Source organism: Tasmannia lanceolata, unplaced genomic scaffold (genome assembly GCF_043159265.1).
Source record: "Tasmannia lanceolata isolate RefF3 unplaced genomic scaffold, GAP_Taslan_0.1 ptg000012l, whole genome shotgun sequence".
NCBI lineage: Eukaryota > Viridiplantae > Streptophyta > Magnoliopsida > Canellales > Winteraceae > Tasmannia > Tasmannia lanceolata.
In genome coordinates, this window is record NW_027518689.1 from 44,254,330 (window position 1) to 44,260,000 (window position 5,671).

The 5,671-nt window shown below is 38.7% G+C and overlaps 1 long non-coding RNA gene across 1 annotated transcript; it reads left to right on the forward strand.

Moving 5' to 3' along the window:
• The first annotated feature begins 2,861 nt into the window (after positions 1-2,861).
• On the forward strand, positions 2,862-4,434 carry LOC143887389 (uncharacterized). The gene is made up of 2 exons (XR_013254151.1): positions 2,862-3,407; positions 3,820-4,434. It is a non-coding gene; the product is annotated as an uncharacterized LOC143887389 (long non-coding RNA).
• The last annotated feature ends 1,237 nt before the right edge of the window (positions 4,435-5,671 follow it).

Consider the following 5,671-nt stretch of genomic DNA (forward strand, 5'->3'; position numbering starts at 1 on the left):
TAGGTAAGTTACCTACACACTAGCTTAAAATACAGTGGGGGCCCACATTGTTTGGGTGATCCAAACCATTCATTTGAATGATCCTCATAGAGATAGGGTGTCCACAAAAAATCAGATCCATAGGATCATCCCAACCCTACGATTTGTGGAGGTAAAATGGACGTGTATAAACCTTCACAAATTAGTCCATTTTTTGCCTCCATAGTTTGAATGGTTGGGATGATCCTATATATATGAGGAAAGTGAAGCTACACACTCGTGTAGCTAACTTAACTACACCGCCGGCTTAAAATACAGTGGGCCCACATTGTTTGGGTGATCCAAACCATTCATTTGATAGACCCTCACATTGATAGGGTGTGCCCAAAAATCAGCTCCATAGGATCATCCTAACCTTTCAAACTGTGGGGGCAAAAATGGACAGATTTTTGAAGGTTTTTACACATCCATTTTTTCCTCTAGAAATCATAGGGTTGGGATGATCCTATGGAGCTGATTTGTTGGGCACACCCTATCTATGTGAGGGCCCATCAAATAAATGGTTTGCATCACCCAAACAATGTGGGGTCCACTGTATTTTAAGCCGGCGGTATAGCTAAGTTAGCTACACGAGCGATTGCAATAGTGAATGAAAATGTTATGATTTCTTCCTTCAAGATGCATCACTATTCGAAGAGAATCGATTTTGTTCATCAATTTTGTACTCAAGGTTCTCTTCAGCCGATGATAATCCAAGACCTACATGCCTACATGAAGAATTACACTTTGAAAGAGACAAGTCCCTACTAGAAGATGATAGACAAGGCTTACAACAAGCATGTCAAACCAGGTGACTTTTATGAGAATAAGATAGTGCTAAGAATACTTATCTATCTCATTGGCTACATAAATGAAATGGGAGGTGTTTAAATCTATAATTTTGATCATACGAGTGAAGAAATTTTTGTATCATTAGATAGCCAGGGGTCCCATCAGACGAATTGACAAGATCTTGCCGATGTCAAATTGGTGGGACCTAATCACTAGTTTCTGAATAAGTGCATCATAATCCCAGTCCCTCTCTAGCATACACTAGGACAAACCAATAGTTCATTGTCAACTTCCCTTTGGTGCAGCTATTTAGACCCTAAAGATGGATGTGCGAAGGTTATTTCTAGTGTTGGTGGCTAGTTTTGGTGGAGGGAAAGGAGAGAAGGTGGAGAAGACAAGAATATGGTGCCAGTGAGAGACCCACATGCCCACTTTGGTGCCTGATGTGAACCTGACTTAAAGCCAACCCAAGGGATATATGGCCCTCTACCCATGTGAGCATCCCTTATGTCTGTTCTTTTCGGATGTGTACATGAACCTTCTTTTGCATTCTTTCATTTAAGTTTTGTAGGTTCCCCTACAATCAATAGAGAATTCCCCAAAAGCTTTTAGAATTTGACCCACTAAGTAATACCCTCTATTTAGTAGGGAATTATACCACATCTAATCCTTCAAATAATTGACTCCCCCCAACAAGTCCATGAATTAATAGTAGTTAAAGAAAAGTGGAATGCTAAATCGATGGGCGCCCTTGCAAAAAAACAGCAACAAGTTGGACCATCTCACCAAAGTGCATTTATTATTCCTTTAATTTTATATTTTTCTCTGCCATTATAAATGCACTTAGGTGAGATGGTCCAATGGGGGCGCCCTTATAGCTGTTTTTTTTTTTTGGCAAGGGAGGCCTTCACTTTAGCATTTCTCTAAAGAAAAAAATAGTAGAATAAATTAGAAATAATATACACATTGATTAAATAGTCTGTTCACCTTGAATCACGACTTAGAGGCTTTCTACAATGCTACTTGAAGATAGTTTGAACAAATAATCCATTAACCCCGAAGATACTTCTAATAGAGTAGACAACTGTTTGATAAAACAAATATTTTCAAGGTTCATGGTCGTGTTTTAAAATATTTCAGATAGCGACTCGATCGATCAACCCCCAGCATAGATACACCATGATATCATACCCTGTCTTCTTTGAGTCAGGCCTCATGCTGTGGCACTCTAGGGTTCGACCGCGAAAAGAGAACAAAAAAACAAAATAAAACAAAAACATCCAATACTAATCAAATACTATGTTGTATTGACAGTAGGACCTCCATGATAGATGAGGAACATTACCAAAAGCACTTCATATAATAGGCACTCTTGTTATTACATAAAAAGGTTAGGGTATATTTTGAATGGAAATGATATACTCTCTCATGTTCATGTTTGACAATAGCACTCCTTTACACTTTTCTAGTTACCCATTAAAGGCTGTTACTTTTTCAAAAGCCATCCACATCCATTCAAAAAAGTGTTTACCAAAGAGAGGAGTGCTATTATCAGATATGGGAATGCCTCAACCAAAGAGAGGGGTGCTATTATCAAAGCCTCAACCATTGAGCCCCAGGCCAAGCCCCCACACCCAACATAGATAGCAGTAGTCAAAAGCACTTCATATAATAGGTACTCTTGCTATTACATAAAATGATGAAGGTGTATTTTGAATGGAAATGCTCTTATGTTTGACAATAGCACTCCTTTTACACATAAAAGGCTGTTATTACCCATTAAAGGCTGTTACTTTTCTTGCTATTACCCAATAAAGGCTGTTACTTTTCCAAAAGCCATCCATATCCAATCAAAAAGTGTTTACCAAAGAGAGGGGTGCTATCATCAAATATGGGAAAGAGAGGAGTGCTATTATCAAAGTCTCAACCATTGAGCCAGGCCCAACCCCTATAATAATTTAAAAAAAACATAAAAAATGTTATTCTCACAATAAAGACCATTTTTTTCTTCTTTTCCATCCCTCTTGTGTTTTTGTGTGTATGTTTGGTCAACCACACACTCTACTTTTCTCTCTACTTATAATAATTTAATTATTGAAGAAAAAAAAAATCTGAAAATGGCTTTTCTGTAATTTCCTTAAGAGAGCAATGAGTAGTTACATGGTCTCAATTTCTCTCATGTGCATGGTCCAAACCACCTATCAAAATCAGCCCTCATTCAAAAATAATAGATATAAGATATAAACCCATACCTTGATTTGTTGGCATTTGGCTTCTTTCCTTCTCTTCTTCCCCTACCTTTGGCTTCTCTCTCAACAACATGAATGACTATGGAGAAGAGAACCCATATTTCTGCTATTTCCATCCCCAAAAGGTGATTGTAGGCATATGTGCCCTTTGCTTGAGAGAGAGGCTTCTCATCTTGGCCTCGAAACAAGGACACCTTACCTTAGCCAAGGACTCCCATAGACCTCACAGGATCCTACATAGGAAGCTCTCCATTCCCAAGGTTTTTGCCCTCAGTTCCCTTCTCCAGCGCCTCGAATTTCGGCACCGGAAATCTGACTATGATCTTGAAACATTCACCAGCAATGAAGGTATATATAGTCCATTACATCATTCTTTCTCTTTAGTTTTTTTTTTCTTCTATTTCATTCTTTTTCTTTAGTTTTTTTTTTTCTTTCTTTTTCTTCAAGTTTTAGAGATGGCAGTTGGGATTTTGATCACTAGAGAAAAATTTTGAGAACTTCAAGTACTTCTTCAAGTACTAATTGGAATTGCACTATCCCTGATTCTCCACAAATTAAGAAAATTAAATTTCATTTTAACAAGATTAGAGACATGTTGTAGATTATTAGCTTAGCTACAAACATTTTGTTTAACAAAAAATCTAGCTGTTTTATCGTATATCTACGCACAATCGTGGTGAAATTTTCTTTTGATATCACTTGAATCAAAACAAGGGCTCTTTGTATATGATAATTGGAATTGTTAATATCCATTTTACAGATTCATTCATATCAATCAAGTTTGAGGATAATGGTTGCGCGTCTTGGGATAGTGGAACAAATACTAACCCGCCCTTGGATAAGTTGGAGGTACCTTGCAGTCAAAAATTGGACCAGGAAGGAAGAGGGGCTAAGAGCGTAGTGGAGCGTGCGAAACCACGTGGGTCGCTGAGGTGGCAGAAGCAGATTGGCCACATGTTACAGCTCATCAAGTGGAAGAGGTCCAGCAAAACAAACGTTTGCCAAGTGGGCAGCAAGGTGGAGGGAGTGAAGGGGAGGAAGAGTTGGATAAGAGCTCTGACAAAGAGGAGGACCATGGAATAAAGGAAAGTGAGGAGAAAGAGACACTCACCTTATTTCCCCCACTTGTGGTGTGAATATAATAACTGTAAAGGTACATAGATTACTGAGACTTAGGAGTGTGGAAAGAGCTCCATCTTTTTGCTATTTTTTTTTTCTTTTGCTTACTTACCTTGAGGGTACTTCGATTGTTGCTCCCTTTGGACCCTTATTGTTTAACAATGTGACTTTTACTAAATGGGCCAAGACTAAATGGGCCAACTCATTATGTTTTACAAAATCAATGCTCTTAATTTTGTTAGAAATTTTGTGCACATCGATCTTTATTTGTTAACCTTGAATTACAGCTTAGAAGATAGAGCCTACCATGCAAGGAATTTTGGCAGCTCCATCTCCAGAATTTAACCTAGTTAGACTGAATCTGATTTCTAGAGATACCCTCATATGCCTGCTCTAGGGCCCAAAAATTATCAAATACCATTGATGCAAAAACTTGATTTTATGGGCTCTCTCTCTCTCTCTCTCTCTCTCTCTCTCTCTGCGCGTGCATGTGGGTGGGTGGGCGCGCGCACGTGGGGAATTCCTATATTATGTAGTAAACATGTGAAATCCTTTGATGCTTATTAAATATTCATGTTTTTCTTGTTCAACTAGTTAGGAAAAACTTCTCTACAAGAAAAATGGAGGGTTGGGTGCTTGTGGGGCTGGCACCACATGACCTCGACAGGAGAGTAAGGTCGGTGGGTAACCCGTGACCGAAGATCTGGTGAACAACAGTCATCACTATAAAGGCCATAATGTAGCAAAATTGCTTGTTGGGTAAGTTCTGACCTGCACGAAAGGCTTAATAAGCTGGGCATTGTCTTGAAGATCAGAGGCTTGGTGAAATAGAAGTTCTAACCCGCACGAAAGGTGTAACAAGTTGGTTACTAGCTCGGAGAGAGGCTTGGTGAAATAGAAATGTCTCGAAGATGCAAACTGTCTCCACTTGATATAATGACACTATGAACCTTTATCGTTCTCTCGGATTAGCTTTAGGCAATACTTAAACAATCATAAGGTCTTCTGAAAATCATTATGAAGCGCTACTACAAATATGTTATGTGTGGGGGATGGATCTCTTTGCAATCTTTAAAATATTGTGTGTGTGTGTCTACTATATATATGTGATTGGGCGCTTAAGCGCACCATAAGATTGGTGAGCTTAAACGCATCAACAGTTTCCTCATATATATATATATATATATACTAGTAAAAAACCCCATGCGATGCACGGGCCGACAAAGAACTGTACGGACCACGTCATCCAAATCGTCCATGTGATGGAACACAACATCAATACATGGTGCTCGTAAAATCATTTCCATAGGCTGATCCTAGCCCTCCAATCTGTAGAGGTTTCCATAATTCCTCTTAAATCGGATGGTTAAGATCACCCTATAGATTTTTTATTAAAAACCCATAAAGGAGGCGGGTAAGATTGAAATTATGTGGCTTTAATGGGTGCCTTTGTTAAAAAGAATAAAGGAGGGGGTAGGATTGAAAATATGTGA